Source organism: Alosa pseudoharengus, unplaced genomic scaffold (assembly GCF_046254945.1).
Source record: "Alosa pseudoharengus isolate Yale_2024_CS ecotype anadromous, Long Island Sound unplaced genomic scaffold, YU_APseudo_1.1 YU_APseudo_1.1_scf_2, whole genome shotgun sequence".
NCBI classification, from domain to species: domain Eukaryota; kingdom Metazoa; phylum Chordata; class Actinopteri; order Clupeiformes; family Clupeidae; genus Alosa; species Alosa pseudoharengus.
This window is the reverse complement of record NW_027468663.1, coordinates 35,777,510-35,789,666: the sequence shown is the minus strand read 5'-3', so window position 1 is coordinate 35,789,666 and position 12,157 is coordinate 35,777,510.

The following is a 12,157-nucleotide window of genomic DNA, read 5'->3' as shown; positions in this document are numbered from 1 at the left end:
CATTAGCCTAGTCTAGCATAATTCACTTGGAAGTGGGTTAAACCAAATAGCCTGTAGCTAGCCTATAGCTAAAAGGGGGCTAGAGGATAACTGGTCTAATGAACTGGAATGATAGCTGGAACAAACTGGTCTTCAAAGTTTACACAGCAGCTGCATTGCCTGAGGTGTGTGTGAATGTGTGTGTACTGTGTGCCTGGTGGGGATAACACACACACACAGTGCAAGAGGCTTTAAGAAGTCCAATGGCATTGAGAGACAGGCCATTTAAACTCCTAAAGTGAGAAGAAAGTCTGTGCCTCCCTGATGCTGCTGAAGCAGCAGAGTGGAGCAGAGCAGATGACTTATTCATCACATCACCAGTCCTTAGATGGCCCGGCTGCTCCTGCTGCTGCTGCTGCTCAGCCATGGGGCCAAACATCACACAGCAACTTAATTAGTCAGCGGGAGATACACTCAACAGCCAGATGGCCCTCAGTTAAACTAGTCATTCAAATAGCTTTCAGTTAAATTAGTCATTCAGATGGCCTTCTCAACTACTTCATCATCATCATCATCATCATTTAAACTAGTCATTCAGATGGCACTTCAGTTCAACTAGTCATTCAAATAGCCTTCAGTTCAACTAGTCATTCAAATAGTCTTCTCAACTACAGTTAAACTTGTCATTCAGATAGCTGGATTAGTCATTCAGATCGACAAACAAACTAGTCATTAAGACTAGTGAACACGCGCGCACACACACACACACACACACACACACAAAATCTCTGTGATTGCCATACTGTACTCTTAGCTGTCCATCGTGTCCGATGATGGCTCTTGCTTCGGGAAAGGGGTGTAGACATTGGTGCCACTTCATGTGGCTGTGGAGGCTGATGGAATGGAATGGAATGGAAATCTATTTACAGTATTTGAAGCAGGGGCTATGCACAAAATAACATTTATCCTGGGATCCAGGAAAATATGTCTTGGACCAGGTTGTAGCAGCAATTACTAATTTGCACCTGTAGTCCCTGGGCAAGTATAAAAAAAACATAAAATAAAATAACAGTAAAATAAACTAGATGTACCGCAGAGCGGTACAAAATATGACCGCCGCCCAGTCCAGCACATTTTTTCCACAAAAATAAATCACGCTGAAAGGCCTATATGATTCTAACTGTCTCACTAAATTGCATTATCCACACTCAATTCTCACTGGTATCTGCTAGAGTAGACAACAAGTACCAAAACATGATTAGTTCATAGATTTCACATGTAAAATTCATTTTATACAACCCCACCCCCATCTTGCCTGTTCATAATTCTGAGAAATTCTTGAATTGTGTGCATGTGTGCGTGCACACGTTTATGTTTATGTGTGTGTGTGTGTGTGTGTGTGCGTGCTTGTGTGTTTGTCTGCGTATGTGTGTTTGTGCATGTGCATGCATGCGTACATATGTCTACTGTGTGAGTATGTGTCATACGTATGATTACTGTGAATGTATGTGTGTGCGTGTGTATCTGTTTATGCACATGTGTGCACATGGAATGGGTTAACATGACCCCTGGAGGCAAACATACAGAAAAAATTGGTCATCCTAGGCCCTACGGTTCTCAAGATATTCACAGAAAACTGTGTCTGCCCTACCCTCCTTTCGGGGGGTCCAGTCCAGCAGGGGGGCTAGATGAAAACGAAAAATGATGGTTCCATGCTATCCATGTGGGGTTACATGCCCACCAAGTTTCGTGTACCCCGGTCTTTCAGTGTCCCAGGAATCCTTGTTGGTGTACGGTCACTAAATGTACACATAAATCATTTTATTGTAAGGCCCCCCATGAACGAAAGTTCACAAAACTTGGCATGCATTCGGAAGGTGTCATAATGATCCTACACTTTCAATTTCGTGCAGTTTTGACCATGTCAGCCAGAGATATTGTGATGAAAACACCTAATTTTTTGCTTTTTAATTTTTAACTAGGTGGCGCTATACATGAAATAAGTGGTAATGGGATGGGTTGACATGCCACCTTAAGACCAACATACCAAAAAAAGGTGGACCTCCTAGGCCCTACGGTTCTCGAGATATTCACAGAAAACTGTCTCCGGCCACCTACAGGCCAGTTGGTGTATAGTAACATAAATTAATTTATTGTGTGGCCCCCCATGAACGGAATTCCACGAAACTTGGTGTGCATTCAGATGGTGTCATAATGATCCTACACTTCCAATTTCGTGCAGTTTTGACTATGTTAGGTCACAGATACCTGCAATTACAACACCTCATTTTTACTTTTTTGTGTTTAACTAGGTGGCGCTATACATGAAATGAGTGGTTATGGAATGGGTTGACATGGCCCCTTGAGATCAACATACAAAAAAAATGGTCTTCCTAAACCCTACGGTTCTCAAGATATTCACAGAAAACTGTGTCTGCCCTACCCTCCTTTCGGGGGTCCAGTCCAGCGGGGGGGGCTACAGATCAAAACGAAAAACGATGGTTCCATGCTATCCATGTGGGGTTACATGCCCACCAAGTTTCGTGTACTCCGGTCTTTCAGTGTCCCGGGAATCCTTGACGGAAATTTGGGCATGCGAAAAAAAAAAGAAAAAAAATCTGACTAAACCTATATGACCGCCGCTTCGCTGCGCGGCGGTCATAATAAATTCAATAGGACTATAGATGATGTGATGGCCATAGTATTTTACAATGACAAGTCAAGTCCGAGTCGAGTCCACTACTCCTCCGAGTCAAGTCCGAGTCGAGTCACTATTGATCCACGTCGAGTCCGAGTCGAGTCCCTATTGATCAAGTCGAGTCCAAGTCCAGCACTAAAGTAAGCATAGCCTACATGCCGTTCCATTTTTTCCCATTGCAGATGAAATCCTTACAAGCAAAAGCAAAATGGACAATCTTCTGTCTCCAAGAAGGGGTGCCATCACTTGTGTGAAAGTAGTATTGCCAAATTTCTTGCCAAACCCAATGTGTTGTATTTATTATATCGGAGAGAATACCAGCCATACCATAGCCTATAGGCCTACTCATAATAAATGAGCAATCCACATCCCAATCATACAGGCCATTAAGTCACATTGGTGACCGTGATTTGTTCAAGTAAGAGTTGTTCCTGGACCAACATTCTAAAGACGGTCCTGAACCAACAACTCTTTAACCAATCACAATGTGAGCCTTCTGTTTTTCCCATTGCCATTTTGAAATTTCCCTCCAGAAACAACCAGTGGGTCACCATAACTTGTATCTCAATACAGGTAGGTCCTTGCACATTTACTGTAATACATTAGCTTCCTAATAGGTAATTCAGTGGCTATGCATCTTTTAAATAACTTATTTCGAAGGGATACAGTAGTTGAAGTAGCTTTGAAGCTCATTTAGCAATCTTGGTGCCGCTGTTATTATGTTAGAGGCTAGGCTAGGGAACATACATTTATGCTACCAAATTAGCTTGCTAATAGGTAGGTGCAGCATGCAACTATGTGAAGTGCCAAGCCGGTGTTATGTTAGTTCACTGGCTAAGGAGCACACTTTTGGACTACTAATGTAGCTTGGTAATAGGCTAAAGCAGTAGCTTTTGTTTGTACATGGTCCTGGAGCGACGTTGCCATGTTGGTCTTGGACTGCCATAGGCCCATTAGAATGTTGTTCCAGGACCATCTTTACAATGTTGGTCCAGGACCCACATTGTCATGTTTGTCCAGGACCGTCATTACAATGTTGGTCCAGGACCCACATTGTCATGTTTGTCCAGGACCGTCATTACAATGTTGTTCCAGGACCGTCTTTACAATGTTGGTCCAGGACCCACATTGTCATGTTTGTCCAGGACCATCATTACAATGTTGGTCCAGCACCATCTTTACAATGTTGGTCCAGGACCCATATTGTCATGTTTGTCCAGGACCATCATTACAATGTTGGTCCAGGACCGTCTTTACAATGTTGGTCCAGGACGCTATTTGTATACCTCTTCTACAGTTCCAAACAACATAACACTTACGTGGTAGTGAGTAGAGGGTCCCTAAAGCCAAACCGAAGTATCCCGAGGTCTTTATGTGGTCGAATAGAGAGTCCAGAATGAATTTCATCAAGCCAGTACCTTTCCGGAAATGTTGCCATCTTTGCCGCCACCTTGAGGGGAAAGTCCGTAGGAGTCTTATTGCTGTGTAACACGCTCTGGAAATTCACAATTTCGTCGGCGTTTTAAAAAAAAAAAAACATAGTCCAGTCCATACAACTTCATTTCAATTTCGAAAGAAATACTGGACTATGTTTTTTTTTTTTTTTTAAACGGCGACGAAATTGTGAATTTCCAGAGCGTGTTACAACACACTCAGCAATAAGACTCCTACGGACTTTCCCCTCAAGGTGGCAGCAAAGATGGCAACATTTCTGTAAAGGTACTGGCTTGATGAAATTCATTCTGGACTCTCTATTCGACCACATAAAGACCTCGGGATACTTCGGTTTGGCTTTAGGGACCCTCTACTCACTACCACGTAAGTGTTATGTTGTTTGGAACTGTAGAAGAGGTACAAAAATAGCGTTTTGTAGCGGCGCAATTGAAATGCCCCGCTCACTTCCAGGCTACGAGTTGTGACTGAAAACGGTACAATCAAACTTTCTCAAAACACATCCAAATGACATAATTTTGATGTCAACTCAACGTATGTACCCCCAATCATCCGGAAATCGATCTAAAGTGCATTTTACTCCGGATAATTCCTTTAATCCTGGACCAACATCGCCATGTTGATCCTGGACCAACATTGTAAAGACGGTCCTGGACCAACATGGTAATATCACTCCTGGAAAATGTACAACAAACAAAAGTGACTGCTTCAGCCTATTACCAAGAAGGGACCCAATAGTTGAAATAGCTTTGAAGCTCATTTAGCAATCTTGTTGCCATGGTAATTCGTGCTAATGTTAGCTGCTTAGCTAGGTAAAATACAAAAAATAGCTTGCTAATAGGCAATACAAATCTGTCAGTTGTCGTTAGACTGTTTTTCTTTTTTGCTACATTTCTGAGAAACTTGCCATGTTTAAACCTTTATACAATAAGCTGCAAAATATTTTTGTCTGCTTTGTTTACTCCAGGCCCATTATAGGGAAGTTGGTCCAGGCCCATCACAATGAAGCTGGTCGAGGCCCATCACAGAGAAGTTGCTTCATGTCCATCACAGGGAAGTTGGTCCAGGTCTATCATAAGGAAGTTGACCCAGGTCCATCACAGTGAAGCTTGTCCAGGTCCATCACAGGGAATTTGGTCCAGGTTCATCGCAGGGATGTTGGTCCAGGCTCATCATAAGAAATTTGGCCCAGGTCCATCACAGGGTAATGTCATGTCATGTATGAGAACTAATATTACCTGGCAATACTACATTGAAATAGCGGCGGCCATGTCTCCAGGCATTTTGGTGTTAAAGTTAATGTTAGTTTGCTTTGCATGTGAACATAATGTGACTTGCAGTGTATGACACGAAGCAGTAGCCTAACATTCCCTTGAACTAAAATTAGTATTACAAATAATTTAGATATTAAAATCTAGATATTAAAATCAAATAGCAAATTATAGCCTAATGACATAGGCTACTACAATTATAGCCTTATGATATATTACAAAAAAAAGTCGAGTACTCGACGAGTCATCGCGAGTGCGAATGCACGAGTCCGAGTCCAAGTTCGAGTCATTCAGTGCTCAAGTCCAAGTCAAGTCACGAGTCTCTAAATTTAGCTAATGACTCGGACTCAAGTACTACTTGGGCAGCAGTGGCCCACTGGTTAGCACTCTGGACTTGTAACCGGAGGGTTGCCGGTTCGAGCCCTGACCAGTGGGCCGTGGCTGAAGTGCCCTTGAGCAAGGCACCTAACCCCTCACTGCTCCCCAAGCGCCGTCGTTGAAGCAGGTAGCTCACTGCGCTGGGATTAGTGTGTGCTGTTTGTGTTTCACTAATTCACCGATTGGGTTAAATGCAGAGACCAAATTTCCCTCATGGGATCAAAAAAGTTTATATACTTACTACAACACTGACACACACACAACATCTTAAAAATGTGTGCAAACTTGTCTACTTAACATCCACCTCTTAGTGAAGCATGAAAAGGTATGAGAATTTGTACATAATTCTGTGGGGAGGGCATTCCACTGTCTCATGGCCACACATGAGAAAGAGGAACTCCCAAATTGGGTTTTATGACGTGGGATGCTACACTCCCCCCTTGTGACACGTCGTGTAGTACGCTCAGTATTTTCAGAGCAGAGTGTTACAAACTTTTTCAAAGGGGGAGCAGTAGCACTGTAAATTATTTTATGTAGTAAAGACACATCTGAGTGTTTCATTAGATTAGACTCAATAAACCATATTTGGCCAGTATATGACAGTGATGATAATGGCGTGTCTTTTTGTCATGGATTTTAAGGCAGTTTTTGTACAAAGATTCTAAAGGTTTTATCACTGTTTTACTTGCCTGAGACCAGGATGTGATGCAGTATAGAAGGTGAGGGATGATCATTGCTTGTAAGTATGTACTAGATGCCTCAGTGGTAAGAGAGTTTCTTATACATTTAAAATTTGCTAAATTAAATTTCAGTGTATTGCACAACTTTTTAACATGATCTTTGAAAGTAAGATTTGAATCAAGAGTTACTCCTAAATATTTATATTTCTCTACATGTTTTATGTTTTGTTGATTTACTGAAATTTTGGGATAGGTCTTGGGTTTAGATCCAATGGTAAGAAACATAGATACAGTCTTTTCAACATTCAATGTAAGGCATGAATCCTGTAACCAGTCACTAACCCAACTCATAACACTTGTTAGCTTATTTGACACATCTGTTGCACTTCTCCCATGGACATACAAAACAGTGTCATCAGCATACATTATAATATTTATGCTCTTGCAAACGGAAGGCAGGTCATTAATATACAAGCAAAAGAGCAGAGGACCTAGAATTGACCCCTGTGGCACTCCCAGGGTAGTGGCAAGTGATGTAGATAACGTGCCGTTTACTTGCACACATTGAGTTCGGCTACTTAAATAGGACTTTATCCAATGTTGGACATTTGAGGAGATCTCATATTTTGCAAGTTTGTGAATCAGTACTTCAAGACTTACTGTGTCAAAGGCTTTGTAGATCAAGGCAGGGTGCGATTTGTAGGGGGGGATGGTTAGGATTTCCCCCCCTCTGGTTTTCCTATCCCTACCTCTGCTAAATTATTTTTATCGTGGGGGGGGACAACATTTATCCCCCTCTGCCCCTCATATTGAGTAATGCTACTTCATATAAGTAAAGCGCTGCAACTGAGAACAGTCTAGTAGGCTAGCCTACATAATAATCTGACATCAGAAACGCACCGTCACCGTCAGCACTGATGCTGCTGACACAGTGGCTGAGTGATAACTTAATTTGGCCTTGATCGTGCAGGACATTTCAGAATGTCGAGTGTGTAATCCATACTGTAAATGGCTAGGTTCAATGGAAAAGTTAGCTGTACAAATGAAAGAAAACGAGAAGGATTCAGTGAAGCATAATAATGTTTTAGAACCTTCCAAATTAGAAAACTGATGCAACTGAGATGGAGGACAACTGCACGTAGAGTAGAACGTAGGCCTATTGTCCGAAGGAACTTACATTAAATGAGGAGATATTTGCTGAATGTCACCAAAAGTGTTACGGAAATTGCTTGGCATCGCTTATTCAATGGCTCTCTACCGAAACACCTGTAATTTGCGGAGGACGAACGAGAAAGCACTCGTTTGATAAATCAGCCAGTAGTAGACAAATAACTTTTAGAAATAATCTGTACTGCAAAAACGAATGTTGGTGGGTATTTAAACTATCTAGCGGGTGTTAGAAATAGAAGCTTCATGGTCTTTATGTTCTGGTTCGTAAATTATTTTCATAAAACTTCAAGTTGCCCTATAACTTTACTCTCCAAACTCTTCACTGCACTGTAGGCAATTAACTGACAGTATGATAGGCTATTTATTTTCTGTAGGCTACAATAAACACATTTATTTTTTCAACTTTTGCAATATTACGCACTTGGCTACTGAACGCAAATCAGCAGGAGAGAGAATGCACGTAGCCTATGCAGCGTGTAGCGCAATGTGTAGGCTATTTGGTTACCAACTAACACTGTTAGCCAATTCACTAACTTAAGGATGGAGGCAGCAAAAGTAGAGAAGTAATTTCAGATGGGGCAAGAACAAGGTGAATTTGTATGCTTGTCAAAACGTAGTCCTACCCTGCATTAGAGGAGCTGATCATCATACCAAGCACACTCGCTGTTTAAAGTCATACACCACGGTATACCACATTTTTTTTTTTTTTGGGGTGGGGGGTTACAAACTTATTCAAAATCACCCCCCCCCCCCCCCCCTCTGGTTTTTACACAAATCGCACCCTGGATCAAGGTATCTACGTAGACCAAGTATCTTATCAATGCTCCTCCAGAGCTTTTTAAAGTTTCCCTTTGCCTCACTGATAATATTGAGGAAAAGGTTTGCTCTAGCTTTTCTAATTTGTTGTGTGACTTTATTTCTTAAACTTTTAAAAATGAGATGATCAGTATTTCATTTTGATTTTAAAAATGTTTTCAGAGCAGCATCTCTCTTTTTCATTAACTCCCAGAGAACTGTATTGAACCAGGGTAAATTATATTTCCTATTTGTTTTCTTGCCCCTTGTTTTGGTGTATTTTAGTAGAATGTCTTTAATGGTAGACATTTAATCAGTGCAGGCTGACTCACAGGGCATACTACCAATAGTCTCATGCCAGTTTACCTGTTTTATTTCATTTTCAATGAGAACCATGTCTTTTTGAGGAATAAAAGGCATTGACTTTCCTCTTATTGAGCTTTGATCTTTAAAACGTGTTTTTGACAGTTTTCTGCATGAGCCACACAAAAACATGTTTTTGACAGTTTTTTGCATGAGCCACACGAGTTGGCTTGGGTTGATGTTACAGCGCTTCAGGGGGTCTTTGATATGGTCCTTATAGCGCTTCAGGAGGTCTTTGTAGCGCCTCAGGAGGTCTTTGGTGTGGTCATTGTAGCGCCTTTTCTGTCCTTCAGCAACCCTTTTGGACTTGCTGAGCTGCCCATAGAGCATGTGGGGATGCCTGAAATTCAAATAGACTCGTCTGAGATACTGGGTATCTTATAATTGACCAATACATTACATTAAAATATACAAACATTAAATACAACATTTTAAAAAACCCATGTAATCAGATCCTTCATTACAATCTGGCTACATAAAAATAAATGTATACAGCTAAATTAGATGCTTGATTGACATAATCATGCTTGATCCACATTCCAAACAATTAGCTTGCTAGGACATTTGGGGAAAATCAAAGTACCACTCTCGACTGGGTGTTACAACAGAGATGGTGTGAATGATTGCGGTCGCCAACATTTTGTGACATCAAAATAGGGTCACCTGCCAAAAAAGGTTGGGAACCCCTGCCATAGAGGGTTTGGTGGGGGAGGCAGAAATAAGGCATACGGATGGTGTGGCCCATAGAGGGTTTGGTGGGGGAGGCAGAAATAAGGCATGTGGATAGTGTGGCTCATAGAGGGTTGTGGATGGTGTGGCTCATAGAGGGTTTGGTGGGGGAGGCGGAAATAAGGCATGCGGATGGTGTGGCCCAAAGAGGGTTTGGTGGGGGAGGCGGAAAAAAGGCATACGGATGGTGTGGCTGACCCAGTGAAGTTGCCTTTTCACCAAGGCTGTCTCTATGCAGATGGTGTTAGACATGGAGAGAATGTCAGTGTGGGGGATTCAGTCTTCCGAAGACAGACTGAGGAGTTTTTGGAGGCATCTATGGAAGGTCTCTAGACTTGTTATGTGGCGCCTGTATGGGGTCCATGTTTCTGCCCCTTAGAGCAGAGTGGAGGCGCATAGCCTGTTGTACAGTACACAGCAACTTTGATTCTGACTTTCAGGTTTTTGTTGTCAAACACCCTGTTATGGAGTCGTCCAAAGGCTGATGAGGCTTTGCTAATATGGCAGTTTATCTTTCTGTCAAGAGAGCAGTCGGGGGGAGAGAGTGAACCCAAGATACGTGAACTGATGGACTGGGCAAAGACCATGTTGGATGGACAAAGACCATGTTGGTGGTGGACCTGGCCTTTTCGGAAACCACACTGTGTTTCCAGGAGAGCACTTTCTGAGTTGTACTCCACCAGTCTGTGTAGCATAATCTTTGCCAGGACATTCCCAGTGATGGAGAGAAGAATGATCCCTCGGCTGTTTTCACAGCCTGCTCTGTCCCCCTTCTGTTTGTAGATGTACAGTCTGCAAGGTGTTGGATTCCTTGTGCCTTACGCCAGTGCTGGTTCAGACCTCCATGGGGCCCTAAGCAAAATCTTCCTAAGGTGCCCTCCAACCTGAACTCTGAGGGCCAAATTGTAACCATTTTTTTAACAGTCCCATCTGACACCTCAGTGCTCCCAATACAATCATCCCGCCCCATTTTGGATGTCTACGGAAATTACAAAATAATAGTGTTTTTTCCCATAAAAGACTAGGAGAAAGAAAAATAATTGTGTGTGAATCACCTTCACAGCTATAAATGCCCAGTTTTAGGGTCTGGGCTGCTTGCTTTTGATGCTTGCTGCACATATCCCATTACAAAATGCTGCAGTTTTTTCGAAGTACAGTTCAGTTATACTACAATAAGCTATAGTGCAGTAGCCTAGTATTTTCATGTTGAAAATACTGCATTTCTGCAGTAAAGTACTATGCAGTACAATGCTGTTTTGTTGTGTCCAAAATACTGCATTTCCTGCATAAGAACTGCAAATATTTCCTCAAAAATAAAATGTGGTTTTGATACTCAGAAATCTGCAGTTGGGTCATTCCGTGTGAAATCACCCAATTTCAGCGCAATTTGGCAGGTGACCCTCTCCGAAAAAATCTGAAAAAAAAATCACAGGTGTTTGTAGACCAAATCCATGCATAGATCTTAAATAGTATATCTGTATAACTAATCGTTGCAAAACTACAGCCCTTTGAAACTTCAAGTCATTTTAAGCATTGTGGTGAACAATCCTTTTTGTTCAACTTCCAGCATTATTGGGAGAGGGTGACCTGCCAGCCACTGGGTGATTTGACACGGAATGACCCAGTTTGACACTTGAATTAATGCAGTTATTTTTTGTAAGGGTCTGGTTGTGCTTATAGCCTACTGGCTGATGTAAAATGTGTCTTAGAATAGAATAGAATAAATCTTTAATGTCCACCAAGGTGGACATTTTTCTTTGGCTCACCAGACAGATAGACATACAGCCACAATATCATCTCAGACATGAGTTGAAATATCATGATAAAATACAGAGGAAAAAAATAAGAGTAAAAAATACATAAAAATAAGAGTAAAAGAAATAGCATCTTAGTTTGATATTGTCACTTGGTCTGATTGAGGATACTGATGGCATTTGGAATAAAGGATTTTTTAAATACACTTTTTGCCAGAGGCACTCTGTAGCGCCTCCCAGACTTTAGGAGCTCAAACTGTCTAGAAAGACGCTGTGTACTATCTGCAATGATTTTCCTAGCTTTCTTCCTCATTCTGTCAGTATATATTTGTGTCAGATGTCTTTGAGGTCTTCCTACTATTTTACTAGCCATTGACACTATCCTGTTTAGTTTGTTCTTGGATCTACAGCTTAGGTGTCCAAACCAAGCAGAGAGGTGAAAGGTTAACACACTTTCAATGTGTGTGGTGTATACTAGCTCAGTTATCTGAGCACTAACACCCAGACGGCTCAGTCTTCTGAGGAGACTGAGTCGTTGTGAGCATTTCTTAAAAATGTACTCGGTGTTGTCTGAAAAACTCAGATGGTTGTCAACAACCGTACCTAGGTATTTAAAAGTTCCCACAGTTTCAACTGCTAGGCCATTAAGTGAAACTGGCTCCGTTGTGTCTTGTTTTTTGCAGAAGACTAACTCCTTTGTTTTTGACACATTTTGACACATTGATCTCTAGCTATCATTGCACCATGCTTCAAAGGCCTTTATGTGTGCTAGATAGGAGGCCTCACCAGAGGGGTCAGTTTTTTGTAAGAGGCCTACTAACGCCATGTCATCTGCATATTTTATCAATTTAAAGAGGCTATCATTGATAGAGAACTCATTAGTGAATA